The sequence below is a fragment of the Triturus cristatus genome, chromosome 4_2 (assembly GCF_964204655.1).
Source record: "Triturus cristatus chromosome 4_2, aTriCri1.1, whole genome shotgun sequence".
NCBI lineage: Eukaryota > Metazoa > Chordata > Amphibia > Caudata > Salamandridae > Triturus > Triturus cristatus.
This window is the reverse complement of record NC_140586.1, coordinates 452010114-452025402: the sequence shown is the minus strand read 5'-3', so window position 1 is coordinate 452025402 and position 15289 is coordinate 452010114.

Here is a 15289-nt window from a genome sequence, read left to right as displayed (position 1 = left end):
TGAATCCATAGTTTTTTTGTGCACCATGCCATTCCAGTTTGACCCAGCCATATGCAAATCAGTCGTCCCTGTGCCTCATGGGAACAGTCCAGCCCGAACTGCCAAGCCAGGACCTCCCTTTGTGTCTTTGCAGCGCCTGCGCACAGTTTGTTAAACTGTCATGTTGTTCTGACAAGTGCACTCACTTGCCAGACCTTACCCTTCCGTTTCTATGCACATCAGACATCCCTATTGTAGGTCTAGGGTACCCCCTGGGTAGGGTGCAGTGCATGTGAAAGGTAGGACATGTACTAAGGTGTGTGCCATGTCCTGACAGTGAAATAATCTCCATTTAATGTTTCACTGTTGAAAGGCCATCTTGCCCGTAGGATAGAATGGGAAGGCTGTGCAATATGTTTTCCAGCCTATTTTCCCAAAGTCTTAAGATGGAGAGGTGACATTTAGTATGCCTGAACTCAAAATTTAATAACACATCTCTTTATGAAGGTGGTTTTTGCATTGTGTGTTTAGAAGCCACTCTTTTAGAAGTGGCTGAGTTTTTGTGCTCCAACATTTCTGTGTGTCTCTGCCTGGGTGTGGATTGACTGTCTGGATTTGAAAGCGATAGGATCTGGGGAATGTCTTGACCCAGGGAAGGAGGTGAGACAGACACAGGCTGCATCTGAAGTGTAGGTGGAGGAGAAGCCCCTAGAGGTGAAGAGGCCTGGGTTGCTGCTATAAAACAATTGTCCCATCTCCTGCTGAGTGATTGAGAATCCAGACCCCCACTAATCAAAGGAAGAAGGTGTCACTGGCAGGGAAGCACCCAGAACTGGTTTGAACAGAGGTCAGTGCCCCCTGAGCACAAAGACTTCAAAGCCATTGAGGGGTATAATTATGAAAGCTGAAGCCCCTGAACTTTGGAGAATGGCTTGATCAAGTGTGAAGAAGACTGGAGCTACTTCGTGGTCAAGAGGACCTTTGCCAAGGAAGAAACAACTGAAGAGACTGAAGGATAGGACTGACTCTTGCTGTGTGTTCTGGGGCTGGCCTGCAGTTTGTGGTCTTAACCAAGGAATGGCTAAAGGGACTTTGCTGTGTGCTGTGCCCTGAAGTAACTTATTTCCAAGGGCCTGAGGTGAGCTGGCTCCCTGTTTGGAAACACAGGAACATAAAAGTTTCCATGAGAGTCTAAGCGACGCTGTGAATGCGTGTTTGTTGCAACTGAGACCCTTGTAAGGCGTGCCCTGTGATCGTGGGCACCTGGAGTCCAAGCAAGGATAAGCGACGTGGTGTGCGTGTGCTTTGTGCAGCCTGAACCCCTTTGTGAGGATTGTCCAGTGATCGTGTGCACCGGAATCCAAGTGAGTCTCATTGACACTGTGTGTGTGTGTGTTTGTGTGTTGTGCACCGTGAGACCTTCGTGAGGATTTGTCTTGTTGTCGTGTGCACCGGAATCCAAGTGAGTCTCATTGATGTTGTGTGCGGTTGCGTTGTGCACCGCGAGACCTTCGTGAGGATTTGCCTTGTTGTCGTGTGCACCGGAATCCAAGTGAGTCTCATCTATGCTGTGTGTGGGTGCGTTGTGCACCGTGAGACATTCATGAGGATTTGCCTTTTTTTCGTGTGCACCGCAGTAAAGTGAGTCTCAACGGCGCTGTGCACGAGATCTTCGTGCAGCCTGAGACTCGTGTGTGGAGTGCCCAGTGATCGTGCACCCGAGCATGAGGAAGACTCAGCAACACTGTGTCCGTGTGCTTTGTGGCAGCCTGAGATCTTCGTAACTGAAGCAGCCCGGACCGGCAGTCCGGGAGGACCTAAATTGCCGGCCCGGGCCGCAGTTGCCAATTCACAAACCTGCATTAGAGGCCCAGCCACTGGATGAGAAGAGGAGAGTGGGTTTGTGCCCCCCAGGTAACGTGTGTCGACTCCTGGGGCGAGGCGCAGGCTTGGAGGGAGACACTCTCGTCCTATCTCTCGTGTTGGCAGCGTAAGCCTCTGCTTTGGCTCGTATCGCGGCCCGTGTTGCCAAGGGAGTGGCAGTAAAGGCCCGAGTGCGGAGCTGCACTTTTTGATTACATCATACCGTGTTGGAGGCAACTGTTGAGAGGCTGACTGCAAGTCAGAAGGAGAGGCAGAGTGACCGCCTAAGGCCCGGTGATCGGGGTATGAGTGTATTACGCATTATTCAATTTCTGCAGAACGGAGTACCTGACTGTCGTATTACACATTGCATCATTTCTGCATAACGGACTACCTGATTAGAGTATTATGCATTGCATTATTCCTGCATAACAAACTACCTGATTAGTGTACGACGCATGGCATTTTATCTGCATAACGAACTACCTGATTGTCATATGACGCATTGCATTGTTTCTGCATAACGAACTACCTGATTAGCGTATTACGCAGTGCACTATTCTTGCATTGCGAACTACCTGATTAGTGTATTATGCATTGCCTTACATCTGCATAACGACGCACCTGGTGGTTGTATTACGCATTGCATTATTTTTACATTGCAAAGTACCTGATTGTCGTGCTACTCATTTCATTATTTTTACATCGCAAAGTGTCTGATTGTTGCGTACGCATTGCATTATTTTTACATTGCAAAAGTGCCTGATTCTAGCATTACGATCTGCATAACATGGAGTTAGAATTATAGTACAATGTTTAGAAGGGCTCATTAGTATCGCCAGAACTTACAAGGGCTGGCTGGCCTAACAACCGCCAGGAGAAATATTACAAATACGCATACGTTGGATTTATATTGTGTGGTCTTATCGTATATCTATTTATATAAAGTTTACACTTGTTTTTATAAAACTTGTGTGGAGTCTGTTTGTGGTGTCACGATTGGGTTGCTGTGAGTGTGGTTGCAAATATTTTACACATTTGCCTTTTAGGATAAGCCTGGCTGCACATGCCAAGCTACCAAGGGGGTGAGCGGGGCTATCTCAGAAGGTGACCTTCCTTGCCCTGACGTTGAAACGCGGGTCCCTATTTGTCCTAAGGTACCTACCTCAGCCAACCAGGGTCTAACAGATTGTTTTTGCTATGTCTTGTAATTTATATTTATTACCTTCTGACTAATTGTACTACCTTGTTTATGTAAACTACAGTATGCTGTTTTAATGTTCTAAATAAACTCGACCAAAAAAAAAGGTTTCATGGTGGGAGTATTTGTTTGGGTTAATCCTGACCCTGCTCAAGAATAGCTATTGAGTTACCTGTCTATATCGCTGCTGCACATGAAACTGTAACCCCTCATTGACATCGGGTGGTCGGCAGCTCTCCCTGTAAGTGTCTTGTCCTAAGCGTGTCCTATGGTAGCACTGGAGCTCACTTTACCCACTGTGTCCTAAGTACCCTGAATGCCTTGAACACCTTCGGTTTAGCAGAGTCTTAGTCACATCTTTCCCTGCTTTATATTGCATGTACCTACACCACTCTATAACCCCCTTACTTTTCTTCTGGTTCTAATGCTGTTGATTGCTAAATCCATTGTTGTTTCATGCCCATTTAATGTGTATTTTTCCCATCAAACAATTGTTGCTACAAAATAATTGTTTCCAGAAGCAGAATCAGGCTAGGTCACACAGCAGGAACTTAGCAGCCAATCAGGAAGAAAGGTACAGAAAGCAGGTATTAGAGTAACCGCACAAGTGCCAGGCCAGCATCAAGGATAGGTAGGTACAGAAAGAAAGTAGTAGGGTTGCTTCAAAAAGGCAAAGTAGTAGGGTTGCTTCAAAAAAGGCTCAGACAGCATCAGGAATGTGCAATTTCTAAAACAAGAATAAAGACTTGAGATCTGAGGCTGCATCAAGCCAAAAACAAGTGAAACATTTTGAAGAGTTTTAAAAGTTACATTTGTAGAGCGAGAAGTTCAATTACATGCAAGTGCATTACTCGATGCATAAACCACAGCAAGATCCGATTGGTGGTACTACAACCCAAGTCACACAGATGCTGTTGATGGTACATGAAGCACTGTCTGTTTCTGGCTACATGGTTCCAGATCATTGAACGGTGAAAGCTTTAGGTTTTGTGTCTGCCAGTAGTTGGCAACTGTGCATTATGTAATCTGATGCGTTCCCTCATGGATCTTCAGTGAGTATCTCAGCTGTGTCTATTCAATGGTTCCGTTATCAACCCTATACATCTTTTACATTTCACAGCATCCATGCCTTGAGGGACCTACCGCCCCTGCAGTGAAAATCATATAAGAGCTGATTTCACAGCACAGACCCTGTGACAAAGCCAACATATACAATTCCCACCCAGGACGTCTAGAGATTATGGCTGGCAAGCTGTTTCTCGCAGGAGAAATATGCAAAAACTTTCTCTAAGCTCGTAGAAGTGTTCATTTAGCAATTTTAAAATTATCAATCAAAGCTTCCAAATGGCAAAGGGGGAGAGGCGTAGACGTGTCTCTTTGCTGTGACCCTAAGATTGATGACATAGAAATCATCCTCATACCAATCAGAGACAGACTCATATGGTACTGATAGTAGCTTAGGTTACTCAAGTCTTCCAATTTCCTTTAACACACCATAAAGTCAATACTTGCTTATCGACTGCCAGGTCAGTACCCTTGCATGCATAATCACAGTGTTTTATCACTAGACTTCTATGTGCAGCCTTCATTTTAATATCACCTCTATTTCCTCCATTCTTTTGCTTAGACGCTGTTTGAAAAAAGCCCAAATTCAGTGTCATTCCAAGAACAGAAGTCCCCCACGAGTAACTTAAGCCTAATAGTTAAACCTGTTATGTAGGTGCTGCTTTTCAAACCTCCTTTCACATGTTAAAAATATATGCCACACCCTGACTGGAATAAGCTGCATATAATTTTACTGAGTAAAATTTGAATATGCCCTTCTCAGTTTGGAAGCAATAATGTGGATAGTTCAGCAAGAGGCTTTGTGCAAAGGGGAGGCATCTGCTCTTGCTGTATTTTATGTGGCATAGCATGACATTGCCTTGCTAGACCCGTCTTCTGTGCTCTAATGTTATCTTTCTTTGCTGTCCACCTGCATGTTTTTTTCTCAGAACTGCTCCCTACTTCAATGATGATCCCTTGAGTATTTTCAAATACGATCCCAATTTGTAATAATATTATAGACCACGAAGACAATGTTGTGTGGTTTGTAAATGTCATGAAAACCCATTGGTGGCAATATTGGACCAGATTTCATGTTACCCATGACGTATTTTTTTTATATAATATGTTTATTTCGTTTTTTCAAGCTGCCCATGGGTGGTAGGGGACTATTTCTCCTTCTGGGCTGTCAGGGATGCAGAAGGAAGAGGCACATACAAGGGCCACAGGGACTACAGGTGTGGGGGACACAAAGAGGCAATGTGGTGGAGGCAAGAAATACCATGATGGCACGTGTAGTGAGTGGCCATACTCACCGTGAAATGCAAGCAAACTCAATTTATTAAGTCCACACAACCAACGTTATATGTTCTCACACCCACCATTATTCATCCTTAAAACTAAAATCCTACACCAAGACACCCAAAATCATATGTCTGCACAACCACATCCTACATCAACACATCCCCATCGACCCTGGCAATTTCACACATCCGACATCTACAATCATACTTCCATATACTCAACATCATACACCAACACACCCACTACCATACTTCCACAGCACCAACATTGTATGCCAAACACATCCGCCAACATATATCTACACAACCCGCAGCAAAAAAAAATAAAAAATGGCATTCTCTAAAAAAAAATAAAGGTTAAGGTTGATAAATATGCTAACATATTAACAGTGGCTTTACCATGAAAACTAAAAACTCACGAAATTCATAAATTAAAAGGCTCCCTTCACATTGTCAGTTGTGAAGTGAGCAAGAGCAATTTGTTGGGTACAGAGGGGTAAGATTACATGAACAAACAGATCTTTGGTACAAATCTGAAACAAATGTGGTTCCGGACCAAGGAGCCTTTCTGGGGAGGTCCATGTCCTGCTGCTGCTGCTGCAGCCGAGAATACTTGTGGTGAGGTTTTGCCCTTTTGGAGAAAGGAATGTGGAGTCTTGGAACACATGTGATGCAGTCTTGAAGTAGTCAATCAAATGTGAATAATTTAAATGCAAATATGAATAATGTGGATGCAACAAAAGATAGTGTTTGAAGTTTGAACGCCGAAGTTCAATACAGGCAGAGAATGAGGTCAGAATGCCAACATCAAACATAACAAAGTGTTAAGCAACAGAAAATTAAGATAATGTTTTGATCAGCAAGGTCGGTAAGAATAACACTCTACAAATCAAAGTAAAAATGCCTGGATGGCTTTCCAAAAAGTTTTTTCAAGTTGTTTTTATTAGTTTTATAAAGTATACATCAGTTTTTAACCAATACAAATCAGGAAACAAGTTTACATGTTACAATATTTAATATGCGAGGTGTATTGGAGCAATGTACGCTATGGGTGCGTATCATCCCATTAGTGCCTTTTTTTGTTTGTTTTTTCCCCTTCGTCTTCATTGAGTTTCATAGTTACAATCTTGTAACACATTTCCATACGGAGGAAATGTATGTAACATTAGCATGCAGAACCATAATGTTGGTTAGTGCAGTAGTTGAGGTATACAATCACAACAGTCTCCAGTGTCGTGCCCAAGGGTCTATGAACCCAGCAAAATGTGTAAGCACCCCTTACCAACCATGCAAGAGAACATGAAAAGAACTAAAAAAACTAAAATATATACTTTTTTAAAACCTATGATGGGAGAGCTACTATTGTGGGCCTATGTGGGTGCCAGGGGGCATTTGGCAGCAGGTGTGGGGTGAAGAATGGCAGTTAGGATATGGCCGAGTTCGGTGGCTTACACATGCCATTATGAGTATGGGGTTCTGGGGAAGGGATGAGACTGGGTGAAGACATGTTTGCAGGTAGTAGAACTAATTATTGGGAGGATCTTGCTGGAGTTCATGGTGGACGCTCATCTGATTTGGCTGTGGCCAAGTAGCCCTTTTAGTCAACAAGCAGAGTGGAGCTCCTAGTGGCTGGGCTAGGGTGACGTAGGACATCCAGTTCAGTCAGGATGCCTGTCTACAGGTCTTTGAGCTAAAGTGTTATCTGGGGGCAGTGTGTGATTTCCAGAACAAGACTATGCGGCACTTAGCAAACGCAAGAATTTGTTCAATTTCCCTGAGGTTCCTGGTGCGCTTCGTCAGCCCAAACAAACAGTATGCAGCCACCTTGGGTGAATGTTTGCCTGTTATATCAGATATGTGTGCTAGTATCACATCCCAATAATCACTAATAGTCAGACAAGTTCACATCATGTGGAAAAAATCAGCTGCTGTCATGGAGCAGTGTGGACAAGCATCAACAGCCCCCAGGAATATGCAACTGACCTGTTCATGGGACAGACAGGTGTGGTGCATGTAGTTAAATTGCACATACTTGAGTCTGGAGTTTGTGGAAATGTTTTTGACCATGCCTAAGCACTGCTCCCATTGCATGTCCGTGAAGTCCTGACCTAGCATTGTTTCCCAGTATGCTTTTAGTGATGTGAGTAGTTTGATAAGCCACAGGGATAGAACTAATCTTGCCACTTCACAGCGCACAGCTGCAGTCCCTAAGGCTTCTGCGAGTTTTTTGGAAAGCTTTAAACATTTGATCACAAAATAAAAACTTTACTCCAAATATGTTGAATCAATTATTATTTCATTGGTTCACAGTATCACTGAATGACTAAGCATTTTTCCAATACAGTGATTTTTAATAACAGAACATAATGTACATGATGATACAATTTTATGATTGTGCTTATAACATCAAGAGCTCTCGTATGTTAAATTCTTGACAATCCCGACAAACCCCAATGCATTTTGGGTCTGAAAAACCCTTCTTCAGGGGAAAAGTTCTTAATGCATATCATGCTTGACAGTCGCTTGTACATTTCAAGAAGCCTCCTACCGGAACAAAACAATAATATGGTAAATGATATATCTTATAGCAAATGTTGAACATAAAATTACACTAATGGCCGTGTGCTCAGGTGTGTCCAAACTGTGCGACTACAGAAACCGTGCAAGTGTACAAATGGCACATGCTGGCCATATTCGTAAGAAATCAAAACATTACCTAATGTCTGAGCAACCTAAACGTAAATACCGGATGAAAAGAAGAAGAATGTTTCCAATGTGTATCCAAAGGATTAAGTGCATAAGTCCTGTGCCCGAAAACACTCATAAACTTAATAATGAATACCTTAAGTACTCAAATTACCAGCACAGTCGTCCCGGTCGAAGCATGAATCAAATATCACAATCTACACATAAAAGGGCCACTTGAGCATAAATGCATGGGGAGTTATTACTTAAATCACCAGTAAACCGTACTCGTAAAACAGAGAGTCTTCCCCCTAATGTCGGTATGGCAAATAAGTTACTTGGTAAAACCTGTGAAAATACGAATCCATACTAATGAGAATGAAAAAAGTATCCGCTTGACTGCTACACCTTTCAAGCCACTGCCTGCTGCTATGTGTGCACCCAAAATGTCAAAGACAGTTAAGGAATCTTACCTTTCATTTGCTGGTTAACGATTATTCATGCCAGGCTTCTGCAAAAAGGTGAAATCAGGTTAAATTAATTCCCAAAGTACCACATGTGGCAGGAACACTCCCAGTTCCCCACTCACCGGTACGCCGCAGAGACGGTGTCCAATGCTTCCTTGTGCCGTGATTACCTCATCGTGTAACGTACTATATAACACGACAGTCCGCCCATAAGCTCTGCCCCTAGGGGGGAGTATTGAAACAACGTAAGTTTTATTAGTAGAGAGGCATACTAAAAAACACATGGCTCATAGAAAATTTAATCCGTAATTAATGTGCCCATAATCTACATAAATGCAAGATCGAACGCAATACCTAATCAAAAGCTATACAGATGTATATGGGCAATCAGAGTATGTGAATGCATATCTGATCCACAAAAAAGAAACCCCCGTGCATGGAAAAGTGAAGGAAAATCCTACGAATGCTCTGGAAACTGGCTGTGCCTCTGTCTATATATATAAGAATAGAGAGAGACCCCTTCGACTGAAACAAAGGGACTGGAGTACTATCTAATAGTTACAATTAAAATATCCCTTGTGTACTAGTACAAAAAACAATCTTATCTACACATATTACGTCATATACATCCTAAATTTGATTAAAAAAATGTTTTCTTGTTCTCACAATCAACCATTAGATCATATATATTTTATTGCAATTATCTGTTAAAAAATGTTCATCTCATTTGAACAGTACTCTTTAAAACAAAGCTTAATTCTTCATGAAAACAATACATCAGTAGTATACAAACAATACAACATTACATTATAGCACAATTTTAACAGAGAAAGGACCTATATCTGAAGACATTACAATTTGTCATCAATTTGGCAGATCACGCGGAAAAATATATACACTGAACCTGGATGGGTTCTATTGTTTCATCTACAGGACAAAGTGCCTCTGTCTACCCAAACAGTTTTTTGCCAGCTAAACACCAATTGAGGTGCCACCATCAAAAATGTACAAATGAACATGACATTTCACAATGATCATTCAATCCTTTTGGAATCAGAGTACTTAAATACATTATCCAAAAAGTTTCTCTCTGGGCAAGTACAATTTGAAATGAAAGTCCCGGTTTACTCGTTATTTTCTCTAGTACTGTAAATTTTAATTGGGAAATTGTGTGATTTGTGTCTATCCAGTGTGCTGATAAACATGAATTACTGTTTCTGGTGCGAATCATGCTTTTGTGTTCTACTATCCTTGTTTTAATTTTTTGTGCTGTTCGGCCTACATACGTAAGACTGCATGGACATTGAATGGCATATATGAGTGCTTCTGTGTTACAGTCAGAAGAATGTTTCAAACTGATTTTTGTTCACACCCGATCTAGGAATATGAAGGAAATATTGAAGACAACAGCGAAGAAAACATCACAAACATTAAAGGGTATGACTAAATGTTGGAATTGTGGACAATGTGGAAAGGTGATGATTGGCAACACTTTTTCTCATCCACATACAGGAAAGATAATCAGTTTGAAACATTCTTCTGACGGTAACACAGAAGGAGTCATATATGCCATTCAATGTCCATGCGGTCTTACGTATGTAGGCAGAACAGCACGAACAATTAAAACAAGGATAGTAGAACACAAAAGCATGATTCACACCAGAAACAGTAATTCATGCTTACCAGCACAATGGATAGACACAAATCACACAACTCCCCAATTAAAATGTACAGTACTAGAGAAAATAACGAGTAAATCGTGACTTTCATTTCAAATTGTACTTGCCCAGAGAGAAACTTTTTGGATAATGTATTTAAGTACTCTGATTCCAAAAGGATTGAATGATCATTGTGAAATGTCATGTTTTCTGTAAACAGTCATGGTCTTCCTCTGATGTATTTACCATATCTGGATCATTGTACAGCACTCTGTCTTGAACTTCCGTTATTTGTGCAACTGTGTTCGTTGTGATAGTGGCACCACCGTTTGTTTTTAGCAGGTACTTACTGTCTGGGCAGTCAACGGCACAACCAGTTTTAAGAGGACTTGGAGGACTTTCCTTTATTTTATGTTGCAGGGGTGTTTAGTTTTTGTGTATGACATACACATTCACATACATCGACTGCTCATATACATTTGTTCATTTTTTATAGTGGCACCTCCGTTGGTTTTTAGCAGGCATATAACTGTTTGGGTAGACAGAGGCACAGCCAGTTCCCAGAGCATTTGTAGGATTTTCCTTCACTTCTCCATACACGGGTGTTTATTTTTTGTGGATGAGATATTCATTCACATACTCTGATTGCCCATATACATCTGTATAGCTTTTGACTAGGTATCGGATTCGATCTCGCATTCATGTAGATTGTCGGCCCATTAATTACGGATTGTATTTTCTATGAGCCGTGTGTTTTTTAGTATGCCTCTCTACTAATAAAGCTTATGTTGTTTCAATACTCCCCCCTGGGGGCAGAGCTTATGGGCGGACTGTCGTGTTATATAGTATGTTACGCGATGAGGTAATCACGGCACAAGGAAGCGTTGGACGCTGGCTCTGAGGCGTACCGGTGAGTCGATCGGGATATGAGAGTGGGGAACTGGGAGTGTTCCTTCCACAAGCGGTACTTTGGGAATTAATTTGACTTGATTTCACCTTTTCGCAGAAGCCTGGCATGAATAATCGTTAACCAGCATATGAAAGGTAAGATTTCTTAACCGTCTTTGACATTTTGGGTGCACACATAGCAGCAGGCAGTGGCTTGAAAGGTGTAGAAGTCAAGCGCACACTTTTTTCATTCTCATTAGCAGTGCTCCTCATCGGGCTGGCACTGCAATGCCCTATGGGTCCCCCAAAGGGTCGCTTTGTCTGAGATCTTTAAAGAGATGAAGCCGTAAGGGTGCGTGCGGGTCTGGGTGGCAGTGGTGTCCTAGTGTGAAGTTAAAAGATAGCTGGAGGGGTAGCTGGAGAATTTAATAGTAAGTAACCCCTCTGTCATCAGTAAAAACAAAAAGGTTGTGCTGCTTCAGGGAGATAATGGCCCTCGGTAGCTAGACAGATAACATACTCCTAATGGCCATGTTGAAGGTCAACATGTTTCGTGCAGTGAATGGTCTCAGGAGGTGATCCCAAGTGCTTCTTCAGGACCAAGGTAAATGTGCAGAGAGTGATAGTGTAGTGTAATGGCCTTTCAAAATAGATGTAGTGCCCGACGAGGAGCACTGCCCAATGATGAAGCATGACATCCTTCGGTGTGTGTGAGGGCACCAAGACCAGGACACACTGTCCCCAGACACTATAATTTGAGAACAATTCTTTCCACACTCTCTGTCTCTCATACAAGAACTGTGACTCTCGTAGAACTCAAATATTTTTTGGCAGCAGGGGAACTCCTTGTCTTGTGCCTTGTCCTAAGAAAAAGGTGTTGGAGACTCTCATCCCAGTTCTCACACTGACTGTTGCATCTATGTATATTAGCAATATCCAAGAGAGAAACTTAGGTCCCATCCCCTTTCGGCAGAGCACTTCCATGAGGTAGGCCCACCCCAAAGTATCAAAGGCCTTCTCTATGCATAAGGAGGCTATTTTGGGGAGTCCCAAAGGTGAACTACCAATCCATTATCATGAACAAGTAGTGTATATTCAATAAGTTGTTCCACCCTGGAATAAAGCGGTTCTAATTGTGATTGATCAATATTGGCTCCATTGGGCCCAGGTGGTTAACTGAAACCTTTTCCGGGATGTTGGAATCAGTATTTTACAATGATATGGGGCAATAAGAGCCCCTATCAAGCTTATGACAGACCACCATCCCTGCTTCTGTCATTAATTATGGAAATGAGCCTTTATCCTGGTGGCTTGTTGAGCTACAAATGTTTTGGGGTGAGTTGTGGAGAATTTGTGGCATAGAATTCCACCAGCCAGCCATCCGCCTCAGGGGTCTTGGACCACACCATTTGACGGATTGCTCTGTGTACTCCTCTGATAGAGGAGCATCAAGATCCACAGGTTTGGCAGCCTGTAGTTTTGAACGGCCTAAGAAGCCCTGTATTGCAGGGATATCTCCATCCCCGGGGTATCATACAATGTGGTGTAGTATGCACGGAAGACATGGTTGATCTTCTCCTGTGTGTCGACAATATCTCCCTGTGGCATTCTCAATGCTGATATTGGGTTTCTAGGAGACTTTGACATGAAGCAACCAGTATAGTAGTCTACCACCTTGTCCCTCTCTAAATGTTGTCAAGCCATATACTCCCTATAATCCAGGTAGCCCAATTTTGAGATGGTATGTATATATGCCAGTTTTACTTGTGCCAATTGAGCCATTATGGCTCAGCCCAATGGAAAGAACAGTTCTAAGAGATGCATATCATGTTCCAGTTTCTGCAGGTCCCCGCGGAGCGTGAGCTTGGAGACTTACATTACCTTAATGGCTTGGCACCTTAAGACTGTTTGAAGGCATCCCATTCTGTAAGTGCATCAGTTGCGGTTCCTACGTTGTCGAGGTAACAATGCTTCAGATGTTCCCCCAGGGTGGCATGAAATGCTGTGTCACGTAGGGCCTGCACTGGAAGGCGCCATGAGGGTATGAGTAGGTGACCTCCCCCATGTTAGGGTGAGATAAAGGGGGTTATAGTCTAACAGCTTTGCTCCTAAATATTCAGTCGCATCACTTGTGCAGTAGAATAGATCAATGCTAGTATGCAGGTCATGTAGTCCTAAACAGTATGAGTATTCTCACGTCTTGTTGCTGCTCCACTATACATCTTCCACTTGCTTATGGGATGCCCATTGTCGTACGTTTTTATCAAGAGTGTGGGACTGACCCCCAGGTACCAGCTGCAGTGATCTATCTATGGCTGTACCAGCTACACAATTGTAGACTCCACCCCAGCGTATTAATAAGTACGGCAGGAGTGAGGGTGTCAAAGAAGGTTACCTAATTTGTTTTTGCTGTGTATATTGTCACCATCAACAGTGACATACCATCCAGGACCCCTCTATACTGTACACCGGCCCTCAGGGCCAACAATTGTGTGCTATATCGAAATGGATATGCCAGGGGCTCCCCATATGAGGATTCCTCTTGCATATCTAGAATATGTGGTGCCCACCACTGTGCCCCTCCATCTTCTTCAGAGTCTCAACAGCTCGCCGAGGAGAGGTGCGTCTCCTCGATGCATTAAATGTGCACATTATGCCGTCCCAGCGGTTGAAAATCTCTGTAACATTTCACATAACAGATTATCCCCTGAAGATTCCAGGTTAAAATGTCATATCTGTGTGCAACCCAGATATCATCATGCAGCATTATGGTTGATATTTTTAGGGACCATGCAATCCCCCCCTTCTCCAACATCGAGAGCAAATGTCGCTGATGAATGTAAGTAATAAATGTCAGCCATCAATATAGGGAGTGCAAGACAGTGAAAAAAATACAAATACAATACTAAATCAATGTCCCAACTCCCCAACTCAGGCAAAGGCACCAACAGACACCAGGTCACAATTTTGATAGAAGCCTCAACCGTGAATCCCCGGTGCGATGGGGTGGGGAATAAAAGAAGAGGAGGAAAAAGAAGAAGTAGAGGAAGGGGGCAGGCGTACGGCTCCAGGGCAGCAGGATGTCAACAATGAGGAAGGCAGGTAACTCACTGCTCAGCAATAGGACCTCAAAGAATATTATTTCTACAATAACAAAAAGAACGGGTCTTTTTCAGGTATTATACGTACACCTATCACCCCTTTTCGGTAGATGTACTAGATGTATATACTGCCTAGGAAACCATAGGGTTTTATAAAAGTCCCCTCACTCACCTAGCTAGTAGGTGACATGCTTCATCATTGGGTTCCCACCCGGTCACCGAATATTTCCAGGGTGTGCTACGATGCCTGATTAAAGCGGAGCTGGTTTTTTTGTGTTTGAGGGTGAGTGGTGGTAGTGAGTGAATAGTGCTCAGGTGCAGTGTTGTTAACCCATTAACCGCGGCGTAAAATCCGCCGCGGTGCGGGCGTTTCCATGCGCGGGCGGGGCCACGTCGGCCAACGGACGTGCACGGCACTACGGAGGTAGTGCTCGCGACGGCCGTTGGCCGATGCAAGCAGCGGACGGCTTAAAAGAGTCTCAAATACCCATGGTCGTTTTGACCTAAGTTTTATTAGTGAGAGGATTGAAGTGAAGGATATGTGAAGGATATTAATTTGATCCATCTTATCCTGTGAAAGGTCTACATGTTTCAGCCATATTATCATGTGCCTCTAAGGGGCAAAATGGCTTTCATCAGGACCAATAGATGCTGACATGCACACTAAGACATGCAGCAGTACTTTGTGGATTGTACTTACAGCCCACTTGGAGATCACCATGTCGCTTTCATTCTTTCGCGGTGATAGCTAATTGCCACCTGGGATTGGCCCAGGGGGTGGACATCTAGTCACACTTTCTTCAAAGTATCCCACCCTCTGTGATACCTGATCTGCCTCCATCCTACATCAATGAGGAAGGCAGGCAATCACTGCACAGCAATATGTCCTCAAAGAATATTAACCCAAACCCGCAGGTGCATGCACAGGAGGATTTAAGACATTCCCATGTCCATCAATAATATATATGGGCTATCCCTGGGTCCCCCTCAAAAGGTAAGTTACAGCACTCTATCCGCTGTCATGGGTGTGGGCTCTGGGCCTCCACGGAGCAAGGCATCTCCCACTGTGAGATCAGCATCTGAAAGTACATGTTCTCCT